This window comes from Coenobita brevimanus, chromosome 98, assembly GCF_032717465.1.
Source record: "Coenobita brevimanus isolate Jiangsu-jjx chromosome 98, ASM3271746v2, whole genome shotgun sequence".
Classification (NCBI taxonomy): domain Eukaryota; kingdom Metazoa; phylum Arthropoda; class Malacostraca; order Decapoda; family Coenobitidae; genus Coenobita; species Coenobita brevimanus.
In genome coordinates this window covers 16,638,147-16,664,707 of record NC_137051.1, presented here as the reverse complement: position 1 = coordinate 16,664,707, position 26,561 = coordinate 16,638,147, and positions in this window count along the sequence as shown.

The following is a 26,561-nucleotide window of genomic DNA, read 5'->3' as shown; positions in this document are numbered from 1 at the left end:
TTATTTATTATTATTATCGTTATTATTATTATTATTATTATTATTATTATTATTATTGCTGTTATTGTTGTTGTTGTTGTTGTTGTTGTTGTTGTTGTTGTTGCTGCTGCTGCTGCTGCTGTTGTTACTTCATTATTATTAGTAGTATTAGTATTAGTACTAGTATTAGTATTAGTATTATTGTTGTTGTTGCTGTTGTTACATTATTATATTATTATTATTATTATTATTATTATTATTATTATTATTATTTCATTTATTATTATTATTATTATTATTATTACAGCAACAACTAAAACAACTCCTTCAGTACGAGGACATATTGTTAAACTTTATATATTGCCGCATCCAGACGATTTTACTCAACTTAGAAAGGACCACCAGTAGCGGAAGTGCTAATGAAGCCTGTATCGAACCCCACCAGTTTGAGAAGTCACCCCCAAAGGCAAAATAAACTTTCCTGGTAATAGCAAGAGTAAAATGCAGAAGATGTAACTGACTTAAATCTCTGAAACCACGATAAAGTGTTCTCTCATATTCTTGCTAACAGTGGACGATTTTACTCAGCTTTGGAAAGATTGGAAAGGGTCTGAAACAATCTACAGTAAGCCGTTCAGTCCGATGCCGTATTTTCTATTCCATTCTTGCTGCAACCAGACGATTATATTTAGTTTCACATTACCTTAGATGCGGAGGGGGTTAGTGAAGACTGTATCAAATCCCTGCATTAAAAAATATATATATATATATATATATATATATATATATATATATATATATATATATATATATATATATATATATATATATATCTTAAGCAAACAAATAAATCGTCTGGAGATAGCAACAATAATAAATACGTAATCGGTCTGAAAGATTAATTCATTCAGTATGATGAGGGCTTTTTTATATTCTTCCCACCAGCTGACGATTTTATGGTATTTAAAAGTAATCCTGGAGGGGAAGAGTTATGATGGAATTTATATATTTATTTATTTATGTGTTCATTCATTAAGTTGCTCATATATTATTCTAGGTATTCTTGGCTCTACTTACCTTGAATGTTGGTGCATAAAAGGAAGTGCCGTTGCAAGCCGACATACCCCCCTCCCGATTTCTTCATTATCTTTTATATATTCATTATTTTCTCTGCGGTGAATGATGCAGTAGAATAAATCAGCATTTAAATGAGACGTCACTCACAGCAACATTTTTTTAAGTAGGTTACGTAAACTGAGTTCATATTACAGTGATGATCTTTGTGGATAATTGCGTTGAGAAATTTAAGTACAAGAATAAATGTCATAAACCCTGGAAAAAATAACTAAAAGAAAAAAAAAATGCTGTTCATAATGTGGAGCGCCGGACTTATGCTATTTTTGATATCTTTGTGGTGAAAGTGGAGAGACGCGTCCATAAAAAGAAATTCAGAGCAAGGATGTGTGTTGTAGTTGTGCTTTTTTGGCTGTGAAGGCTGGTTATGTAATTACAGCACGGTATAGCTTTCAGAAGGTGGGACACAGACAGACAGACAGACAGACGTAGAGGAAGGGAGGGAAAGGAAAGTATCAGGTAGATAAGGAATGAGGGAGGGGAAGGGGAAGGAAGAAAGGAAAGGAAATTGTTAGGTAGATGCAGAATGAGAAAGAGGGAAGGAAAGGAAGGAATACACAAACCGCACTCATAGTGGTCTTCACTGTTTGGTCAAACATTGTAATTTATAAGTAAATGTACTATAATTACAGGATAGGGCGTACAAACAAAAGAAAGGCAGACAGACAAGACGGGAGACAGACAGACAGACAGGCAGCTAAACAGACAAGGGCACAGACAGACATATATACACACACTAAAAGCATAGGTTGACAGAGAAAGAAGCAGAAGGATTTTACACGTGGTAAGAGACGTTTCATGCCATAAAAACATGGAGGCAGCCAGTAGACACACAAGAAACGCTTGAATGATTGACAGTAGATGAGGTCACACACACACACACACACACACACACACACACACACACACACACAAAACCAAGCACGCGCGCGCACGCACGCACACACGCACACGCACACACACACACACACACACACACACACACACACACAAAACCAAGCACGCGCGCGCACGCACACACACACACACACACACACACACACACACACACACACACACACACACACACACACACACACACACACACACACACACACACACACACACACATACACAGTCATCTATAACATGATCACAAACTATATCGATAACTCCATTCATGTTCATAAACGTAATATTTATCATGGAAAAAAAAAAATTATCGGTTTTTAACTCTAGATATTTAGCTCGATAAAAATAGACAGCGAATGACTGATACTTGAAAAGGAGACGGATAATTATTTGGTCCTTTACTGTGTGTCCATCTTTTCCCCTTTTTATTTTTTTATTTTTTTAACATTTTAAATACAATAAGCTACTTGTGTTCAGATATTCTTGATTACCAGTCCTAATGTGCATGTTTGTGTAGGCTCTGAGGATGTCAAGTGACATCAAAGACTTCTTCCTTCCCCTAACATTTTAACAAAATCAGAAGAGCATCCATCTCACTCTTAAAGCGTAAGTCATCGAAGAACAAACATCATTTTGACGACAGTTAACTTTTTTTTTTATTATTAATACTGATACTAGTTTTAGACAGTGTGGTAGATGCCAGCTCCTACCATCCATTCATGCAGAGTTGTGCTATGTTCAGATGCTCATCTCTGAGTGACAAGTCAAATGGTTTCCTGTAGCCCTGGAAGTTATTTACTACGTTGGGTGATAACCGTTTAACCAGAGGATGGCTGGTGGTCTAGTCGATTAAGATAAAGCTCTTCAACCGGGTGACCCCCTAAGGGTTTACATCCGAGGGCTGGTTGAGGTTCATTGCTAACATAATTTCACTTAGAGCTGGTCATCCCCGTCTTGAATATCGAGAGTAGCTAACCATAGGACCGGGCACCTACGCTCTTGATCTAGCGAAAACTACCTGTAAGTATTTCAGCATTGCCTAAAGTGTTTCTTTTCCAAAATTTCCTACTCCTATTTCAAAGTTACCTGTTTCTGTTTCAGTACCACTGATTCCTATTTCAGATCTGCTTATCCCTGTTTTAAATTGCATATTCTGTTTTCAGATCTACCTCTTCCTATTTCAAAACTACATACTGTATTCTGATTAAAATTCTTATTATTCCTGTGTCATAACTACCCTTTCGTATTTCAAACTACCCATTTCTATTCCAGAAAAACTATTTCATTCCAAAACTACTCATTCTAATTTCAGGACAACTTATTCAAAAAAAAAAAAAAAACTATTCTTCAAAACTACGCGTTCGCATTTCAAAGGCTCCAGCTCGTATTTACAATCAAAAGGTGGAGGACATCGAAAAAAAAGGCCCTTCAGTACGAGGACGTCCGTTTTATTTTACAGTGGATAATGGAAGATTAAGTTTATCGTAGAGGAGATTTGTCGACTCCCTAAACTAGATAGGTAGGTAGGTAGGCAAGTGGGTGGGTAGGTAGGTAGGTAGGTAGGCAGGGAGAAAGAGAGAGAGAGAGAGAGAGAAGGGGGGGGGAGAACGGAAGACAAAGTTCTTCCTTGAGAGTAATATACGAGTAGTAGTGCAGACACACCCAATGTAAAGTGTGAGAGTGAGAGCAATAACAGCCTCTCGCCCAGTACACTATACTTGAGGCTCACCCTGGGAACACTCGTCAATATACATAGTTAACAGTCTTCAGAATGGCCTTGTAAAGCTCTACTACAGCAACAACAGGGAAAATAAAACCAACAGGAATTAAGATGTTTTTGTATCTTTTTTTTTTTTTTTTACTCTAACTTGGGCTAAAATTGCCATCTCTTCATCATGAATGCTGAGTTGCAGCAATAGATTAGCACCTGAATGTGCTGCCAGTCACGAAGAACCACTGTGGACAGGATATGGAGTTGTAGCATTGTCTTTCTCTGCCACTGAGCCACATGGAATAAGCCATAAAAAGGACGAAAATCTGGGCCTAGTTAGAGTAAATTGAGCGTAGTGATAAAAAGAACTTAGCCTTCTCAGTTTTCATAAAGAGATGACAGTTAAGTAATTAAAAAACATAACTTCGAGATAAAATAAACATTAAAAAATAGTTTCCATTGGTAACCTCGAAAAATACGCATGTAAACTACAAAATACTGGAGGCCATGCCCTATTTTCGCTCACCTCGAAGACTCTATAATATAACCGGAGAATGTAGCTGATTTAATGCGAATGTTGTCGAGGTCTTTTGTTTAATGATAGTTGTTACATTTATTGTCTCGAGTTGTTTTCATTCCTGCCCACTTCTCTTTGTCTGTTTGTCTGTCTGTATGTCCGTCTGGTAAAAGAAAAATCAATGGATCGTGACAAAAAAAAAAAAAAAAAAGTTAGGGTGTTTCAACTAACACGAAAGATTTGAAAAATTTTGTGATACGAAAGATGTGCCTGAAATATGCCGAGTGATGAAAACTTGTGGGATTTTTTATTTAGTACATGGAAATACAGTTGCCACTATACCTATTTCACTATAACTTGGCCAAAAATTGCCATTGCCCCACCTTGAAAGTTGAGTTGTAGCCATAGATTAACACTAGAATTTAATAATAGTCACGAAGTGCGATGGAAAAGATATTAGAGCTGTAGCATTATCCTTTTCTGCCACTTGAGCCACGGGTAATGAGATGCGAAAAAGGACGAAAATCTAAGCCAAATTAAAATGAAAGAACTATTGTAATACCAGTCCACATTGTAGTCGAGAAATGAAACTTACGCAAAATTTTGAAAAGTTTATCTCCCAAAGGTCACTATACTGAGTTTCGAAAGTTATTGTTCACTGCTGTGTTATCATAATGAAGAGAATAGATAACGTCCGAAATATTACAAGAACGCCTCCATGCTTTCAGAAATAAAGAAAGTAACCTAAGGGACGCTTCAAGTCTTCCCTGGAATCAAGGAAACTCACCTCCACTATCTTACCGGGTCCATCTAAATTACAGGGAAGCCAGTCTCCACAAATTTTCAGATTAGTTTTTATTCCTTCTGTTTAATGAGGCGTATTTTTTAGGTCATTCTTACCAGCTGCAGACGATTTTTTTTTTTTTTACCTTTGAAGAAATATGGATTAAGGGGAACACAAACAATCTGCATTAACCACTTTACAGTCAGATTTTTCTCCTCATCCTGAATAAAACCGTCTGGGCAAGAATATAAAAATACGTCATCGGACTGAGGGAATGATACAAAGATACGTAATCGGACTGAGGGGGTTAAGCATTCATTATTACCCTAATGTACTGAAAGAACAATTATGTATGTATTCTGTAAAGTACTTTCACCAAAATTTAGTCACAGCATCCAATAAAATAATAAGAGTCATTCCCACAAATCTTTTTCGTAATCATCCTCTTCCTTCACTGAGTACAGGGACGTATTTCACATTTTATTCACGCTGCAAACTGACAATTTTTATTAAGAGTAAGAGAATAACCTAATACTGAAGGGATTACTGAAGTTATTACTATCCTTTAATTTTGAAAAATATCTCATTCTTGAAAAAAAAAAATGGTAAAAATTTCCAACCGGAGAGCCAGACAGACAAACAGAGAGACAAGGGTTAAAACATACTCGTAAAATGAGAGAGAGAGAGAGAGAGAGGGGGGGGGTTGTCGGGTTAGGAAGGTATTTAGCACCTCTTCTAATATACTATAGCATTAGCCGTGTGTGTGTGTGTGTGTGTGTGTGTGTGTTTTGGGCAGCCGAAACTACACATTCAAATCGCACCAAAATTGGCACAGAAATCGCAAAAAATTCGCTGATGTGAAAAAACTTGGTCCCATCACGATGGAAAAACTTTTACTATATTTAATGAGCGATCACATTTTGACCAAAAAACGCCACTCACGGCGCTCGTTATAGGATCTCCGTAGAATTTTTTGCCCATAGCTACAACTAAAATATACTTTAGCAGTAACCGTGTGTCTGTGTGTGTATTTCGGACTTGCGTTCGGACAACTTGGGTTCCATTCCCCAAGCTGCAAATAACATGATCAATTGGTTAGCTGCAAAAAATCCAAGTGACAACGTTAGACTAGAATAGCACATAAACGTGACTCGGATTACCTGAAATGATCGCAACGCATGCGCAAAGCGCGAGGAAACGAGTGCGAAGCACGAGAAAACGAGCGCACAGCGCGAGTCCTCCGCAGGAGCAAGTGCGAGGGGCCCGAAGGGCCCACGAGCACTTGTCCTAAACTATTTCTCTTGCATATTATTCACAGGTTACAAAAACTGCATACAGAAATATAAAAGCGTACCAAATACAGGAATAAACTGGCAAGGAAGTGGTGGTACAGAGCCTCCTCAGCTAGTGAGAATTCTCTCTCTCTCTCTCTCTCTCTCTCTCTCTCTCTCTCTCTCTCTCTCTCTCTCTCTCTCTCTCTCTCTCAGATGATACAAGTAACGACTCATAATTTATAACACTGTGTTCTGTCTGTCACCAAACGATGGCACAGTGCGGAGGGCAACCCGTAGCTGCAATTAGGTGTATGAGAACCGAAGCCGGTAATAACGGTGAACGTGCAGCTTCATCAGCTAAAAATATATTTATACTTACTAGCCGTTAGATTGCTTAAAGCAAAAAAAAAAAAAAACTTTTTTCCACATTACACTATCTATCTATCTATCTACCTATCTATCTATCTATCTTTATATATATATATATATATATATATATATATAATATATATATATACGTAATGTATGTATAAACCCAGGTTCAAATCCCGGCTGGGGCAGGGAACAGTTTAAGGATTTGAATTTCATTAAATCAGGCATTACTGATCTACCAGAAGACCCGCCGACATGTCGTAAAAATACCCCCGCTAATACCAATACACCAGTCCTGTATGAGACAGCCCAAGCATGTATTCAATATGGACGGTGGGTGTTAGCGCCGAAGTGGTGACATCTAGAGGTGTATGGTATGTAGGAGGACTACTGGGCCTTGATAGCAGGCTGTGAAGCCTATGCCCAGAGTCGGACACATAAAAAAAAAAAAAAAAAAATACTGGAGAGAGAGAGAGATTTACGTAAATATCGCTTAGGCTCTGTTCTGTAGATTGTGTGATGTTTCATATTGCAGTATATTGCATCACCGACCAATATGTCTATTGACCATTTGCTTGCGTAAAATATATCTATAAAAAATCATTCCAGTGGGATGAAAAGCCTGGGAAATATCTATAAAAAAAATATTAGAAATAGTAATTATATATCCACAGTTATCACATTTAACCATTATTATTTTCTGTTACATATAGCCTACGTTACTTCTAGCGGATGCAGAATGTTATCGTTATTACTTTCTTTATCTTAGCAGTCCCGTCATACTGCTCCCACCATCATCTTTATTACTTTGAGATATTTTGCGGTTTATATAAACAGTACTAGGGGTAGTTACGTAAGGTCCGTTCTGGTCCATCACCGCCACCCGGACCGAAATAGCAGCACCACCACCACTTCCTCCAGCCGCCTATTGCAGTGCTGTGACGCCGCGCTCACCACGCCTCTCCGCTCTCCACTTCACCCGTTCTACCACACCACGTTTTTTTATATCTTATTTTTTGCAGTATCCATACGATTTTGTTCGTACGTGGTAGCGCAAAGGTGTACTGTTTTCGGTCGTTTTGTGTGTGTGTGTGTGTGTGTGTGTGTGTGTGTGTGTGAACGGTATAAATCGTGTTAACCCGATTTGAAACAAGCTTGTGGGAAGGGTTGAGGGTTAGGCAAGGATGATATGTTTCAGGCTTGAGAGCAATCATTTGTAGGTCAAGGTCACAGATTAAGGTCAAGATAGTATTGTTATTGTTATTATTTTTATTACCGGTATTATTATTATTGTTGTTATTATTATTATTATTATTATTATTATTATTATTATTATCATTATTATTATTAACTACTACTATTATTATTATGAAAGCTGTTTAGGGCTGGGAAGAGAACCAACAAAGGACAGGACAGAGTAAACGACCTTCAGTAACCAATTTGCCACCAAAGGCTCTCCTAAGCTGAATAAAGTCGTGTGGTATTAAAGACGTGTAGTAATGTCGTGTGGTAGTAAAGTTGTGTAGTAATGTCGTGTGGTAGTAATGTCGTGTGGTAGTAATGTCGTGTGGTAGTAATGTCGTGTGGTAGTAAAGTCGTGTGGTAGTAAAGTCGTGTAGTAATGTCCTGTGGTAGTCATGGCAGTTACATCACCAGCATAGCGGAATAAAATAATCAAATTAGAGATAAAGAACGTGATGAACAAAGGAGTGGGTGGGATGGGCTGGAGGTTGATGGGAGGTGAGGCTTGGACAGGGATGATAATGTTCCCGTAATGATGTGGTGTAGGATTAGTGGCTGAAGTGCAGTGAAGGCTCCTATCAGTTTATTATTCAAGAAAGATGGTGTCGGGAGGAGATGGTGGTAAAGAAATAGAGGTAGTGGACAAAGTAATGGGTGAGATGAACTGGTATTGTGATGGAGGGTGAGGAGGTATTGTGATGGAGGGTGGGGAGGTATTGTGATGGAAGGTGGGGAGGTATTGTGATGGAGGGTGGGGAGGTATTGTGATGGAGGGTGGGAGTTGGAGGACAAGTAAGTTGGAGGAAGTGAAGGTTTATTTAAAAGTTTTCTGCAGCAACAAGAACGAGATAAACACTGGTATAGGTCTTATATGTCTGGTATAGGTCTCACATGTCTGGTATAGATCTCACATGTGTGGTATAGCTGTCATACGTATGGTATTTTGTGACGCATAAAAAAATTCGCCCTCGAGGTGGAGTGATTAACAGGGTGGGGCTGGCTGGTCAGGGGCAAGCCCGGGAGGACAAACCTACTTCAATACCGGTAGTTTTTTTTTTTCCCCCCTCCATTTTCTTCCGCTCCTTTCAATGTCTACTTCAATAGCTTTTTTTTCTCCCCCTCTCGATTTTTTCCGCTCCTTCTTTCTTTCGAGGTGACACAGGGCTTTTTGGATTATTGGATGTTACGTGAGCGAATTTTGTACTTCCGAGATTCTGTGGTTTTCATGTTTGGTCATGCTGAAGTTATTTGTGAGTATTGTGACCTATCTTTATGTGTGTGTGTGTGTGTGTGTGTGTGTGTGTGTGTGTGCTCGCGCGCTCTTGTGCTTAGTCAAAATAATAAGCTTTGTCTTCAGTATAATGCCTTCCTGATATGACGTCAACGTACTGAAGAGGTTATAATATCAAACAATTTCTTAATGAGTCACTTTTATTTTTAATTTGTTTCCCACGTATTAATTGTTCTTTTATTACAGTACTCTCGTCTTTGAGGTGGGAATCAGTATTAAGAAACTGATGATGCATAATGTTGATGATGCTGATGATGACGATGATGATGTCCTTGCCCTCTTTCCCCCTTTCCACCTCTTTTCCCAACCACTTCCCAGACCACCACGACCTCCATCAATTATCCAGCCTTCTCTCCCTCCTTTTCTTCCTTTCTTTTATCCTATTTCTTCCATACTTCTCTTCCCTGATTCCTCTCTCCATACTTCTCTCCCCTCCTTTCTCTCTTTCTCACCGCCATTCTCTCTCTCTCTCTCTCTCTCTCTCTCTCTCTCTCTCTCTCTCTCTCTCTCTCTCTCACTTCTTTTAACCCACCCTCTTCGACAGAATCATAGTGACTTTGCACACCGGTCAACAAAACGCCTATAATCTCTCTCACTTTTTTTTCTCACTTTTTTCTCTCTCTTTTTGTTACTGGTGAGGGTCACGGTGGCCTGTGAAAACTCGAATTTAATGGGGGCGATTTTTATCTTTTTCTCACATTGAAGGAAAGGCTTTTTTGGTCCAGTTTTTTTTTTTTTTGTCTTTAACTTGGGGTCTTTCGTGTTGGCTGTGACTTAATTTTTAGTGTTATAGGGATTTATCTTACTTTTGTGTGTGTGTGTGTGTGTGTGTGTGTGTGTGTGTGTGTGTGTGTGTGTGTGTGTGTGTGTGTGTGTGTGTGTGCTCGTGTGCGTGTGCGTGTGGGGGGAGGGGGGGTGTGGGGGGTGTGGGTGGGTGGGTGGATGTAGTGTGGGTGTGGGGGTGTGTGTGACTTCTCTCTCAAGTAACATTCCTTACTGTAAAAGCATTTCAAAATGTGCGCGTGTTTTAGATTTTGCTTCTTTGTGTCTGCCAGGTATTAAGATAGCCTATAGGAGAAGGGGCTACCTTGGAACCCTGAGATCTAGGTAGAAACCATGAAAATAAGTTTTTCAAAGTGATCCACGGTAAGTTTTAGTGGGATCACTTCGAACAGCTGTCAGTTGTTTGTCGTCTTTGTTTTCAATATCTCAAACATCTTCCAGGAGGAATGAAATAAGCGAACTATTCATTAACTCCTTCATTACGATATCGTCGCTTTTAGTTATCCGTCCCCGTCCCGGGAGAGGCTTGGAGACAGGTATTGTTTTCACCCGGTTTGTCTGTCTGTTTCTGTCTGCTTGTCTGTCTCTCTGTCTGTTAACAACTTTCCACGAAAACTGCCGGTGCGATTTTGACCAAAATTACAGAGATGATGGGCTATGAACATCTGATCACCTGATTAAATTTTGGGCAACTGGGCCAAGGCCCAGGCTGTAGGCCCCCAAAATTTAAAAAAATAAATAAATAAAACTCGTTTTTTCGCCAAAACTCCTTTCAAATTCTTCATATCGACATGACACTAAAACCTAAAAGTGCATTACTCAAATCTGCATCCTATAAAATGCCTCATTACATCAGGAGGGTCACTCCCCCAGTTAGGCTAACGGTAGGGGGGGGGATGCCTAAAATTTCAAATGAGCATAAAATCGTCAATTTTCGCCCGATTTACTCTAAATTTGATGTGACATCTTTGACTAGATATCCTGTTGTGGTTATACGTCAGCACTAAAATTACTGCCGGTGACGGGTTTGCTGTGCCTTGGCACCGCTTCTTGTTAAATCCTTGCAACCGCCACTAATGATAATAAGGTTAAGAGGATACCTGGATGTTACAGGGTCAGATTGGAGCTGTACTAATCTTCCATTTCCGAAAGTCTCTCTTAAGTAAATAAAATTATTTGGTGGTGGAAAGAATGAAAAACAGATGATGTTCTAGGATTGGAGGACTCGTTTTTCACAAATTGTTCACTTTAAAGCCAATATTTACCCTCCCCGCCCATACAGTCTACACCAGAGAATCTCAAATTTTTCCTGGTCATTTCCCACATTTGCCAGAAAATCTTTGATTATTTCTTCCCCTCCCGAATCCTAAAGGGGGAATTCCCCTTCCCCCATGGGATCTTTTTTTTTTTTTTTTTTTTTTTAATACCTTTGGGTTCTAAAGATATTCGCCTCCATTTAGCGGTACTTCTAACGTGTATGGCAGAAAAATATAAGTGGTATTAGTGATATTTTTACTGTTTTGGGAATATTTTAGAATTTTCTTCTTGTATGTAGCATGATCATCATTTGTTGTCGGAAATTCTGCTCTTACTCTTAAGAAGCACGAATTAAAATCCAAAGAACATTACGCCATATAACCAACAACACATCAGAAAGGCCACTTTTGCCATTTTTGTCATAGCTTCAGTATTCCCTCCCCCCCGGAATATCTAATTTTCCCCCAGTGGGGAATTCCCCTCCCCACTTGGTAACCCCTGGTCTATACGCATTAATGACTATGAAAAAATAAATGTTCCCATTGACGTAGAGACACTGAAGGCCAACACTACAGTGACCTATCACCTTAGTCATGACCTTAAGACAATGACGCACTTGGAGTTATGCGCTCATAAAATATGCATTTGGCCACGTGAATGACTGACAAACTTTTGAACTCAAGGTTGTTGCATCGGTCATGCACTCGCTGATTTAGAAATTCGCATATGGAATAGCCACCGGGAGATAAATTTTAACAAGTGACTCCAAGTGCATAAACCTATTTTTGGAAAGTAACATTTTCTTTGCTTTATTAGCGGTCTATGTGCGTTTTGTTTTCCTCTGTGTGTGTGTGTGTGTGTGTGTGTGTGTGTGTGTGTGTGTGTGTGTGTGTGTGTGTGTGTGTGTGTGTGTGTGTGTGTGTGTGTGTACTTTGTTCAGAATATTTTATCATATACATATCATAACTTTCTTTGTTCAGAATATTTTACCACATACTGTACATATCTTTACATAACCCTGAAGCTGAACGCCCCCAGAGCGACACACCCTTATGACCAGCCAAGAGCATAGTCCCTGCCCCCTGTGACTCGCTTTGTCTAATTCATGTTCTGCCACGGCCAAAGCGCCCCGTTACTGCTGCAAGGCTGCGTCGTTACGGGTCTGTGATGCTGGGTTACTACGTCAGACGGCCACACCCCGCCACCACCGCCTCAGTCACCAAAATTTTTCTTATCAGACCGTGCTGATGTCATGACTTTCGCTAAAAGATAAGAAAAAACTATCTTGCGTTCTGTATCTTGCATATGCATGGGAAAATATTCTATTTTATTCTACGTGCTGCCCGAAGATTGTACTCAGATTCGAAAAAAAAACGCAATAAATGAGGGGTTAACACACATTTCAGTGGCAAAGAGGTGGCCATGCCTGAAAACAGGGTGGTCCAAGGGTCCGGAAATTTGGGATGGCTACTAAGACGGCCAGGCATATATCAGGGGTGGACAACGCCACCTCGGCCACCTCTCTGGCTACGTTACTGGTCGGCACAACTCAAGTTTTCTATACTATTTAACGCTAGGTGATTTTATTCAACGGAGTGCGAGTCGGAGAAACCTGAGAGAGTTAATACTTTAACATTAACACTCTTATGGTCGGTACAACCCCAGTAATCTAGATCAATTAACTCTAGACGATTAGAAGCCTCAGAATGACAAGAAAGAATATGCCGTTGTAGTCTGAAATTTGAATGTGTGTGGAAGGCGATCTTATCAGCTACTGAAGAGTATCTCCCAACACCAGGTAGCCACACCCTCCCACCACCTGTTTCACCAAAACTGCGCTTGTATCGAGCTGGTATCAGGACTTTCCAGGTCTCTTGCTAACTGCAGATGGTTGCGAGCCACTTGGCTCCTAAGGTTTCAGATTTATGAGCTAAATAAATTTTTAGTAGCCAAACTAACTATGAGCCGCAATATTTGTAAACAAACCATCTCTGGTACGTTCGGGCTTTAGTTCGGGTACGCTTGGCAACATTCGTCGGTCTACAGTACAGTATTTATAAACATTCAGAATGGCGACAAGGAAAGACTTATTGATCGATCATAACGTGCTTTTTTTGTTCATTTAAGTGCGGTTTACTTAATTTTAGTTTACTGGGTTTTGAAGTGGATGTATTTTCTCCTCGCCGAAAGGCGACTTGCATGTAAAGCTTGTTCGCAGAAGGGAAAAAATATTCGCATTTGCGAGCTGTGGCTTGCCAAACAAGAGCCCTGCTTTCCTTAAAGGTATTGTGTTGTCCTGAATATTGGCAGTATTTGGGGACGATCTTCTTTTCCCTTTGGGAGTGCAGGGGAAGGATAAAGCGTTTGGCGACAACAAAGCAAAATATTATAAGACGTTCCCGAGTTATGGGGGTAAAAAATATAAACTCAAGTTTGGAAGTGTTTCGCTAGTTAAAACGGGGTACATATTATATATATATATATATATATATATATATATATATATATATATAGATATATATATATATATATATATATATATATATATATATATATATATATATATATATATATATATAGGAAGAGAATCACCAGGGCTTGTATATACATCTTCATCTTTATTGGCTAACGTTTCGGTACAAACTTTTACCATCATCAGAGCCTAAAAAAAGAAATAAGGGATTGTACATGTAATATTCTTCCTTACTGTAATTTAGTCGTAAGTAATAAAATAAAATTGCATTGATTTCTGCATAAAAGCCTTAAGGTGAAAAGTGCAATATGAATACTTTTGGGTGATCAGATATTCATTCTTAGATCTTTAGTGGAGAAGTTTCTAGAGAAGGGAAAGAAGTTGTATGCGGCTTTCATGGATTTGGAGAAACCATATGACAGGGTGGATAGACAAGGATTGTGAAAAGTATTAAGAATATATGTAGTAGATAGGTAGTTGCTGAATGCTGTGAAGAGTATGTACGATGGTGCTACGGCTGCAGTGCGTGTGGATGGTGAACTGAGTGAATTTTTCTCTTTGAAGGTTGGGTTGAAACAGAGATGTGTCATGTCTCCATGGTTGTTCAATCTGTACATGGATGGGGTAATAAAAGAGGTACAAGGTAGGGCAGTGGATGTTGGAGTGGCCCTGGTGAGAGAGGGTAGTGTTCGGAAACTCCCTGTACTGTTGTTTGCAGATGATACTGTGTTGTTGAGTGAAGACGAAGGGGAGCTGCAAGGCTTGGTGGATGAGTTTGAAAGAGTGTGTAAGAAACGGAATCTAAAGGTGAATGCAGGGAAGAGAAAAGTGATGGTCTTTGAGAGATGTGAAGTCAGTGAATGTACAGTGAGGTTGGATGGTGAGGAAATGGAAAATGTGAGTACGTTTAAGTACTTGGGTAGTCTGATGAGTAAGGATGGAAGTTTGGAGGGTGAAGTGCTTGAAAGGGTACAACGAGGAAGAAAGGTTGCTGGTTCCTTGAAAGCAGTGATAAGAAACAGGGAGGTGAGCATGGAAGTGAAAAATTACTACATGACAATATTGTGATACCAACTCTAACGTATGAAACTGAAGCTTGGACGTTGTTGGAAGGACACAAGTCAAGAGTGAGAGCAGTGGAAATGAGTTTTTTAAGAGAAGCCTGTGGAGTCACATGGGGAGACAGGCTGACAAATGAGGATATGAAGGAGCGTTGTGGTGTGGATGTGGATGTGGTAGGAAGCATTAGGAATAACACACCGAGGTGGTTTGACCATGTTGAGAGGATGGAGGGTGGGAGACTGACGAGGAGAATGCATGTGAGTGAGGTGGAGGGTGCGAGAGGGAGGAGAAGGCTGAGGTTGAGATGGAGGGATGGGGTGGAGAGGTATATGAGAGAGGGGGGTGTGAGCTGGGAGCAGGGCAGTGAAATGGCGGGGGATAGGGCGGCTTGGAGTCGATTTGTTTGTGGCCACCCCGTACGGGATTGAGGCGTCTGGCAATATATATATATATATATATATATATATATATATATATATATATATATATATATATATATATATATATTGTATTTAAGTATCCAGGACGGGATATTCAGAGGAACCGCTATTGGACCGCACGTCAGGCAGCCACACCTTTTCCCATCCTCCCTCGCTAAAATTACACTTGTCGTACCGCTCTGATGACATGTATTTCTTTAAAATAGGAATATCATTTGCGTTCTGAATTTGGGAGTGTTTGGAGGGCGAACAGATGCCTGGGGGCCACTGGGAAGAATAAATCTTCTGGGGATGACAAAAATAAAATATATTTTACGTCAATGTGTTGTGACCTGGATTTTTGAAGTATTGGGGAGCGAAAGTTTTTTTTTTTTTTTTTTTTGGGGGGGAGAGGGAGCCGTGGGAAGGAAAGTTCGAAAACATATGTTACTCTCAAGGACTAACAGCAGGATCTTTATTGTCAATGTGTCCTATCGTCGCCCTTCAAACGTCGTCATTTTAAGGGAAAAAAAAAAAAGTTGGTATAGTTCAGCGATACAACCTTGAGTTTAAGCTATCCCCCCACCCTCACACTATCCATAAGGCTAATGATTCGAGTATTAGTATGATGTTTGTGATTATTACCTTTTTTTATCTAACTTAATCCAATGCGCAGAGTTAATTCTTTATGGGCACGACAGAAGCTTCTCCAAAGACGGTCTTCTCGAGGGTTTAGGAGGCACCCTTGCCCCTTTTCCTTAGTGATGCTGCTGGCTTAACACACGATATACTCTTTCGGGTTTAGAGATGTATTTGCATCTTTTCAGTATCTTCATAGCTTGCATTGATAACCCTTTAGTAGGCAAGTATTCAGTTAAGTGTTCGATTCTTGCTATCTTGCCACTTCAGGGAAATCCACGGCCTATAGAGAGGAATGTATCACGATTTATCGCTCTAGAGGCCAGGTACCTCGATACATAGACTGTCTTATTTATTCAAAGGATACCCCTGTTTTCTCTCTCTCTCCCTCTCTCTCTCTCTCTCTCTCTCTCTCTCTCTCTCTCTCAAAAAAAAAAAAAAAAAAAAAAAAAGCAGGATAATTTATTAACCATTCCGTAAACAGAGATCAGCTGTTAAAGCGTAGATGTTGGGAAGCCTCCTGAGCCCATAATGAGAACACACCCTGGCTAACAAGGAAATCTCCAAAATATTTCCCCGGACCATGACATGCAATCTTGATCCCTATTTCAGCGCTAGGTGCGAATAAGCTAAGGACCACATAGTAATGCCCAAGAATCGAACCTTGAACCTCTCATTTGTGTACCGAGCGTGCAACCTCTTACCCCAGCGCGACCCCACATGACAGCGACCCCAGGCGTATTAATATCGTTCTCTACGCGCCCACATGTCATTAGGCGTTTACCCTTTGGCCTCGTAATACTGCTCACTCTCCCCCGTTATCGCGTTTAACCCTACCGTTATTAGATCAGTTGCTTGTAATCATGCTCGTACACTTCCTGGTTCACTCGTGTCAGGTAAGACTAGGGTAAGAAATATAAATCAAAAGTGTTTTGACAGGGTCAACGGAGACTCCTTACACTAACACCTCTAGCTTTCTTCTTTGTTTAGCGTTGTTGGGTAAAAATTTGAGTAAAATCGTTTGGAGCAAAAACAAGCCGTAGATTAACACTTATCAGTTACAAGAAGATCACAGGACAAAAAAAAAAAAAAAAAAAAAAAATGTTTGCTCAGGCTCAGTCTTCCCCTAGAATACAACAAAATATAAAGGACATCCTGATTCCGAAGGGGTTAATGGAGACGGTATGGGACTCCTTTAGCACGACTGGTCCTACTAAGCTGAATAAAATCGTATGAAGTTGGTATGTGTTCAATATAAAGAACGTCCAAGTAAATCTTGTAAGTCAAATTATATATATATATATATATATATATATATATATATATATATATATATATATATATATATATATATATATATATATATATATATATCCTTTAAATCATAGTTTGGTCTTATTTTTCTCTGTCTTTTTTCCCCCGGTTTTCCTTGAACTTCTTTGTTCCACCGTGTCTCTTAATCGTTCATACCAGTGCAGTCTCTCTCTCTCTCTCTCTCTCTCTCTCTCTCTCTCTCTCTCTCTCATCCTGCAGTCCTCTTTTCGGGAGGTAGGGAGGGAGCTGAGGACTGTTTACATAACCTTGCAGAGGAGTCACTCAGTTATATTGGTGTCACCACGTGAAGGTGTCCCTCTCTCGAACCAGAAGGGTAAAGTGAGATGAATACCTGATGGAGGCCGCCTTGGATTGCCAGGGAGGAGTGGTGGAAGTGATGCTTGGAGGATATTTTATTTGTTCCAATTCTCTTTCTTTTTTTAGGAAGGATCATATATACAGATAAATAGATAGATAGATATAGATATTGATATAGATATAGATATATAGATAGATAGATAGATAGACAGATATGTATATCACAACTTGCTGTTTACCTTTCCTAACATCCCTACTGTCATTACCTATTACCAGGCCCACCCTGGAGATCACACGCGAAGTCGTGCACGCAGAAGACGGCTGCGAAAATTTCCACTCACGTATTCTTCCCACTTCCCCGTCGTCAGTCACGTCTATATTTTCGTGAGGTGTATAATAATATTAAGCTCTTAACATTATCTCAGCTACCATATTTACAGTTGGAGTTTCCCTGCAAGCGAACTGCCAACTGTGGCAAGGTTATCTGGAATTTCCTCTGATGATTAAGTGTTCCGTCCTTTTTTGTACAAAAACAGAAAGTAATAGAGGCTGAGAGTCTTCAAGGTGTGTCCTTTCCTAAGAAAGCTGAACCAAAGACAGCTAAAATCAAGATGCTATTTGCAATGCCTGGACACACGATGCTTAGAAGACTAGAGGTCATAAGCAATAGACAAACGGACGTGCATATTGGAAATTTACACTCCAGTTCAAGGGGTCATACCGAGGACGAATGAAACTGTCTGGCTACATCTCGAATAAAATGTATTAAAGGAATCTTTTTTTACGGACTGAATGTTTGAAATAAGTTAGAAATAGTTTGCAAGCCGAACCAAATTAGTTATTCAGTTTCTTAGCAGAAAAGCACAGAAAGAACTTAACTATATCCAGCAGTGTGAGTGGTACAGTATCTCTTATGTTGATTCAAACTGTCTGTCAGCACCAAGAATACAAAAAATATCTCCTTGAAAGGAGTAACCTGAGATTATTTCCAACCATTTTACTCCGACAAATCTTCGATAAGCTAAAATCAGCTGGCGGTAAACAAAAAAATTCATGGCACTGACTGGTGAGAGAGTGAGAGAGAGAGAGAGAAGGGGGGGGGATGGGTAAAGATTTTTGGGTGTTATGAATGGCTGAATTTTGTGGCTGGAAATCCTTGAATATTTTGAGTCTCGTGGATGTTGATGCTAATAGTGGTAATCTTAACCAGTTCACTACGATGACGTCTTTTATATTTCAACTTCAACCAAATTATTTTTACAAAGCATAGCGAAGACTTTACGAACTTATAATATGTATGTGACCTTCAGTAATTCCTAAGCTATAAATCCTTTCTAAGAATTATAAAATCGTATGATGAGAGCAAGAATACACAAATGAAATATAACATTGGATTCAAAGAGTAAAATCTCAGTCTGAAGGGGCATTAGTGGAACAGGTCTTGTTGTTGCTGTTGTTGCTGTTGTTTCCAAAGCACATTCAGCAAGGTAACCAAACACCCATTACAGGAGTTATAAATCTTAAATGTGGTTAATATTTATGCCACGTTGCAGAGCGCATTTAGCAACAAAATAAAGAACTCACACTTGAATTACAATAGATGTGAGGATTAGATGTGATTAGCCTGCATACCACGTTATACATCGCATTTTGCATCGAGGTAGAGAAGCCACGAACCATGTTTCTCTCGTAGTGCAACAGTTGTGAGCATCTATCTATCTATCTATCTATTGCCAGACGCCTCAATCCCGTTTGGGGTGGCCACAAACAAATCGCCTCCAAGTCGCCCTGTCCCCAGCCATTTCACTGCCCTGCTCCCAACTCACACCCTCCTCTCTCATATACTTCTCCACCCCATCCCTCCATCTCATCCTTGGCCTCCCCCTCCCTCTTCCCCCCTCCACCTCACTCACATACACTCTCTTCGTCAGTCTTTCACCCTCCATCCTCTCCACATGGCCAAACCACCTCAGTGTGTTCCCCATAACGTTTCCTATCACATCCACATCAACACCACAACGCTCCTTTATATCCTCATTCGTCAGCCTGTCTCTCCACGTGACTCCACAGGCTCCTCTTAAATAACTCATTTCCACTGCTCTCACTCTTGACTTGTGTCCTTCCATCAACGTCCAAGCTTCACTTCCGTACGTTAGAGTTGGTATCACAATACTGTCATGTAGTAACTTTTTCACTTCCATGCTCACTTCCCTGTTTCTTATCACTGCTTTCAAAGAACCAGCAACCTTTCTTCCCTGCTGTACCCTTTCAAGCACTTCACCCTCCAAACCTCCATCCTTACTCATCACACTACCCAAGTACTTAAACGTACTCACATTTTCCAATTCCTCACCATCCAACCTCGCTGTACATTCACTAACTTCACCTCTCTCAAAGACCATCACTTTACTCTTCCCTACAGTCACCTTTAGATTCCGTTTCTTACACACTCTTTCAAACTCATCCACCAAGCCTTGCAGCTCCCCTTCGTCTTCACTCAACAACACATTATCATCTGCAAACAACAGTACAGGGAGTTTCCAAACACAATCCTCTCTCACCAGGGCCACTCCAACATCCACTACCCTACCTTGTACCTCTTTTATTACCCCATCCATGTACAGATTGAACAACCATGGAGACATGACACATCCCTGTTTCAAACCAACTTTCAAAGAGAAAAATTCACTTAGTTCACCATCCACACGCACTGCAGCCTTCGCACCATCGTACATACTCTTCACAGCATTCAGCAACTTCCCATCTACTCCATATATTCTTAACACTTTCCACAATCCTTGTCTATCCACCCTGTCATATGCTTTCTCCAAATCCATGAAAGCCGCATACAACTTCTTTCCCTTCTCTAGAAACTTTTCCGCTAAAGATCTAAGAATGAATATCTGATCTACACAACCTCTTCCCTTCCTAAAGCCTCCCTGTTCTTCTCCAACTAATTTCTCTGTTCTTTCTCTAACTCTGTCTATAAGTATCCTACCATACACTTTTCCTATTATACTAAGAAGACAAATGCCCCTATGATTACCACACACTTCTTTTTCCCCTTTTCCTTTGTACAAGGGAATAATTATACCTGACTTCCAATCCTCCGAGACTCTACCTTCCTCCCAGGCCAATCTGCACATCTTCCACATCCATTTTACTACTATCTCTCCCCCATGCTTCAGCATTTCACCACACACTCCATCAATTCCTTGGGCTTTCCCCGATTTAACTTTCTTCATTGCTTCCACAACTTCTATCCTACTGATTTCTTCCTGTCTTCTCACCTCCCTCCTTCTCCCAGCCATTCCCCAACCACTTATACTCGCATTACTTCCATCCTCTACGTTCAACAATTCCTTAAAGTGTTCTCTCCATCTGCTCACTTTTTCTCCCTTCTCCACTAGTAATCTACCATTTTTATCTTTCACTCCCCTGCTAACTTCACTTCCACCCTGTCTTACTCTTTTCACCTCTCTCCAGAACACTTTCTTACAGTCCCTCCACTTTACACTAAAATTCCTTCCAAATTTCTCATCCACTCTCTTCTTACTCTCTCTTACTAATCTTTTCACCTCTCTCTTTCTTTCCACATATAACTCTCTCTTCCGCCTCTCAACTTCTTCCACGCCCCTATTTCTCATCCATTCATTGTATGCTTTCTTCTTTTGTGCTACAGCCTGTTTCACCTCTTCAGTCCATCACGCTGTTCCTTGCACCCCCCTTCGTCTTCTCTTCCTTCCACACACCACATCACATGCTGCACATATTTCTTCCGTAAATATCTTACACACACCTTTAATAATGGTTTATGAAGTATTCCCAATTAGCCTGCATGCCATCTTTTGCAGCGCATTACCAAACCACCTGCACATTATTCTCATCATGAGTTTCACAACCTGACATGCAAAAACTGACTCGTGCCCTGCCCTTAGCGGTCTCCACTTAGCTCCTTCATCCCTAGGACGTGTGTATTATATTTTATTCTATCCCTGAACGATTATAATAAGCTAAGAAAAATCCTTTAGCCTAATATTGTTGAGGTTAATAGGAGCTTTACTTAACCCCTCCGTTTCGAAAAGTCTCTCCAACATTGAATAAAATCGTCTAAAGGCACAAAGAATAAAATATCAAAGATTTCGTAGTTGTGATGGTTTTCTCAGGATCTGGTCGAAAGTTTGGTTTGGTCTTCTTTTTTATTTACCATATTCTTGCATTCTGTTTTCTTTGCATTAATCTTTATTTTAGCACTGTCTTGTTTCCTATTCATTTGCAGTGATATATTTTGACTTTCTTATTTTTATCCCGTACATTTTGTAATGTTTACTCTTATACATTTCTTTTTATATTCCTTACTCTTAAATTCCGTGTTCTATTTTATTTTTATTTCTTTATTCTTTTACTCTCTCGACATCTGATTTCTTAAACTTGTATTTTCTTGTACTTTATATTTTTCAGGCCTTAATTTTAAGTGTACATTTTTACTGTTCTTACTCTTTGACCAATTTTTGTTGCATTTTTCAGTACTTATTTGTTTTCCTATTTAGTCCTGTTTAAGTCCTGTTCCTCCGTTTATTTGGAGTTATTATTCTCTTTCTCTAATTCCGATTTTACTTCCTTTCCTTGTTTATTTTCTTTTAATCTTTTTTTTTTTTTCATTTCCCTTTTTTTGTATTTTTATTTTATCTTCATGCGTAATTTACATTTCCTCCGTTCACCGTTTTTATAGTCATATTTTCACCTTAATTTTCTTTGTTTTTAATATTTCTCTTATATTCATTGTGTATTATTTTGACGATTCTTCTTCCGCTTTGTTTTATATCGCTATTTTCCAATTTTGATTTTTTTTTAAATCTTTATTTACGTTTCTCTTTCCCTCTTCTTATCTTTATTCATCATCATTTTAATCATCATTTTACATAGGATTTTCTTTTTATTTTACCTTTATTATATTTTGTCTACCGTACCTTTTTACTCTTTAGTCTGTTCCTTTATATATATTTTTTTTAATTCTCAAGGTTCTTATCTTTGTTTAAGTAATTTTTCTGCTTTATATCATTTTTGTCTGTGATATGTTTGGGAGATTTCTTATTTTATCTTGTATTTTCATTTATTTGGATTTTTCCTTTGATAAACATTATTCATTTCTCCTCGTTTTTTCATGTTCTCCTGATTTTCTTGCCCTTTTTCTCTTCTTCCTCTTTCAGCTTTTTCTTTATTTTTTTCTTCTTGCTTTGTCTTTTTCTTTGGTCTTTCTTTTCCCTTTCTTTTCTTTATCTCGTTTTCGCTTATTTTTTTTCTCAAGTTTTAAATCTTCATTTCGTTACCTTTTTGTTCTTTCTTTCCATATCCTGTTGCTTTTTTTTTTTTTATTAATTTTATTCTCCTCTGTCCTTGCTTTGCTTTGTTTCAATTTATGAATTTTCCCCTCTATTGCTTTTTGTTTTGCTTAAGTCATTTCGCCTCTTGTGGTGTTTTTGGCATACCTTACTTTTTTATATTCCTTTTTTGTCAGTTCATGTTTTTTTTCCCGTAGTTAAGTCATTTTCTCCTTTTGTTTTGAATTATTATTTTTTCCCTAGCCCATTTCCTTCCTGTTCCTGTATTTTTTTTTCACCTTTTGTGTTCATTTTCTCGTTTAATATTTCTCGTCCTTATATTTTGTACTTCATGCACATTTTTGTTGTTCTTTTCCATTTTACCATTATTTTTTTTTTATTTTTTTTTTTTTTTAGTATTAACCCTTGTACTTGTCTTTTTTCCTGTTTACAAACTTCCTTTTTTTTACCCTTTTTATGGCCCTTTTTATTACCATCCAAGGATAAGCCGCAAATAATATCACTAAGCCCTGAGGGAATCATTCTGAGACCTTCACTGTCACGACCTCTCCTTAGCAGAATAAAATTTTCTTTGGCGTTAGCACAAAATATATATAAATTGTCATGTTACTGGCATGAATCATAATTTCCTTTTACATTTTCTATTTGTTGTTTTGTATCTATTTATTTGTATATTTTGTGACTGTGGTCCTGATAATTTGTTTTATGGCAGTTGCTGACCTAAAAGGGAAACTGTACTTTTAAGGTCTGATGAGTATGGTAATGAGCGAATTTCTCAGACACATATGGACCTGTTATGTTGGTACCCAAAATTACATATTTGCATTATAGTGCAGTTTCGTGAATTTTTAGATTACTAATAAATACCAAAAATGAGACTTGCAAAACGATCACAAAGTGGCCCATATCTCACAACATTTCGTTCCGTTTCAAAATGCTAAGTTTTGCAAGTGGTGCAATACATTACTTGAAGAGTGCACATGGCATAGCCCTCCAGTGACGCCGTACCCTCACTAAATGAAAGCAGGAAGGCAGTGGCCAGGCCTGGACGTGGTAGAGCAGCTGGTATTGTGCCATCCCTGCGATGATCAAAGTTGGGGGTGAAGCCATGATCCAGGAATTACATGCGGTATGGAAGTCATTTGACGGACTGACATCACTGACTGGACAAGAGGTTTGCTCTTCCTTGTCTTGACTCTTGACTGATCGTTCTTGGAATTAGCCCTCTTCAGCGTGTCCGTCAAACTTTTAAGTTTACTTAGTTGGCTAATATTTTTACCTAGCCCAGCGACCTTTACCTTTGATCTGTTGTTCTCAGTAAATACTAAGAGAACCCCTTGGCTGACCCTCAACACTTCCACGAAGTTTTGTTAAATGAATAAAAACTTAGCTTGTTCACACACACACACACACACACACACACACACACACACACACACACACACACACACACACACACACACACACACACACACACACACACACACGAGCTCGCGCTTCGAGTAAAACAATACCCCACTTTCGCTTCGAAAGCATGGATGTGTTCAAGTATACCTGACGTGTTGGTACACGTGTTTACACTAATGTAAATTTCTCCTCACCTGGATAAAATCGTCTGGCAGTAGCAAATATAAAATATGAAAAACCTTGTGATAATAATGAGCCTAATGAAGTCTAATAACTAAGTAGGCCTCGAAATATGGAGTAGTTGGTTCGTTAATGATGGTGACGATGATGGTGATGATGATAATGATAATGATGATGATGATGATGATGATGATGACAGTGAAGATAAAGGAGAACGAGGTTGCTATTTAGATTCATTATAATAGGAATCTAACCACTTCCGTAGCTTAATCGGTTCCTAGCGCCAGCCTCATAATTACGAAGTCTAGTCTTGTATTTATAAAGGGACCCTAACCAAAGTTTACGATACACAGACCTTCCTAGCAGTTAATCATTATTACAGATAGTTTTTTCTTTTTTTTCATTTTTTGTATTTTGTTATGCTAATATTAACTCTGATTTGATTGTAAAGTTGTATGAGTGTAGGCAAAATATACAAACAATCTTATAGGGAAATGAAGCATAGGAATGTTTATAAATACTGGTAATTGAGTCTTCATAACTTCTCTCTCTCTCTCTCTCTCTCTCTCTCTCTCTCTCTCTCTCTCTCTCTCTCTCTCTCACACACACACACACACACACACACACACACACACACACACACACACAGACGATGGTATTCAAGTTGCGAAAGATTTTGCAAAGAGAAGTATGGCATCTGTATCTCGTTATATCGCTGGTGACAATCATATTCAGTTCAATAGACTCTCAGCTCATGGACGGTTACCACAAACACACACACACACACACTTCATGTATATATACAGTATATATATATATATATATAACCTCTTTAGTCTGAAAAATGTTCCCAGATTGAAAGAAATTTCGTTAAGAGATAGAAACAACGAAATAAAAACGATATCCTCACTGTGAAGCGGCTGACCCCTAAACTTTGAGAGACAATTAACTCACATTTGTTTTCGCATCTACTAACCCTAGACTATTTTATTCAGAGTAAAAAAAAAAAAAAAATCCAGCAGTGAAAGGGTGCCTGTTCTCTAGCCAACCATCGACCCGGTGTCCAAAACTTCCTAGTAGAGAGTTTCGGATGCAGGAAGTCAATAATCCTTCCCAGTGGAGAGGTTCGGGTGTTGTGGTGGCTGGTCATAATGTGGAGTGAATTTCCATGGCCGTGAATGCAAAAAGGAGGAGGTATGGTACGTGTGAGGAAATGGGTGTCTTCCTCAGTGACCGTGCATTTCCTAAGATGATCATCACCTGTTGGAATGTCGTACTGTAAAGCAATACAGAGGCTCGGAAGCACCCTTTCATAGCAAGCATAGTTCTGCATATAGTATATCCCGTCCTTCTCGATATTAAAATGGCTTAAATATGCAGGAGAGAATATTAAGACGTAGTCTTCAAACTAATTCGTCAAGGAAGATATGATAAAAATCCCCTTAAAGTGTTTTCATACACGCGCACACACACACACACACACACACACACACAATATAGATAAAAAATAGCAATAAAACCAAAAGAAAAAAGTAAGCAATATATATAACAAAAAGTGTGATGCAGTAAAAACGACGATATGAAAAACACTACAACAAACACGATGAATCTATGCACCATACTGTATACCGTAAAGAAAATACTCCGAGAAAACTAACAATGCAAAACAACATCAGTAAGGCAAACAAGAATAAATTAAACACAGTGAAAACATTAATACATGATAAACAAATAAAACAGCGACACAAAATAAAAACAAAATTAAACAATAACACAACTCCAAAAAAAAAGAAATGATAAAAAATGCCAACACGTTACAACATTGTGGGATGCATGTCTAGAAAAAATGTACTATCGTACATGCTATTTTAGTTTACAGTTTAAAATAAATTTTTTTCTCACCTTTTCAAAATATATATATATATATATATATATATATATATATATATATATATATATATATATATAATTTTTTTTTCGTGCCACACCCCTTCTGCTTCCTTAACGCTGGTTGAAGGTAAAGCGGTTTATATGAGGGAAAGAAAATTTCAAGGGGATTTTGTGCTGGTGGTAGGTGGAGGCGCTCACCATCCACTCACTCGATGTAGTGCTGCTCTCGGGTGTCTGTCCTTTCCTTTCCTCCTTCCTTTCTTTCCGTCCTCTTCAGTCGTT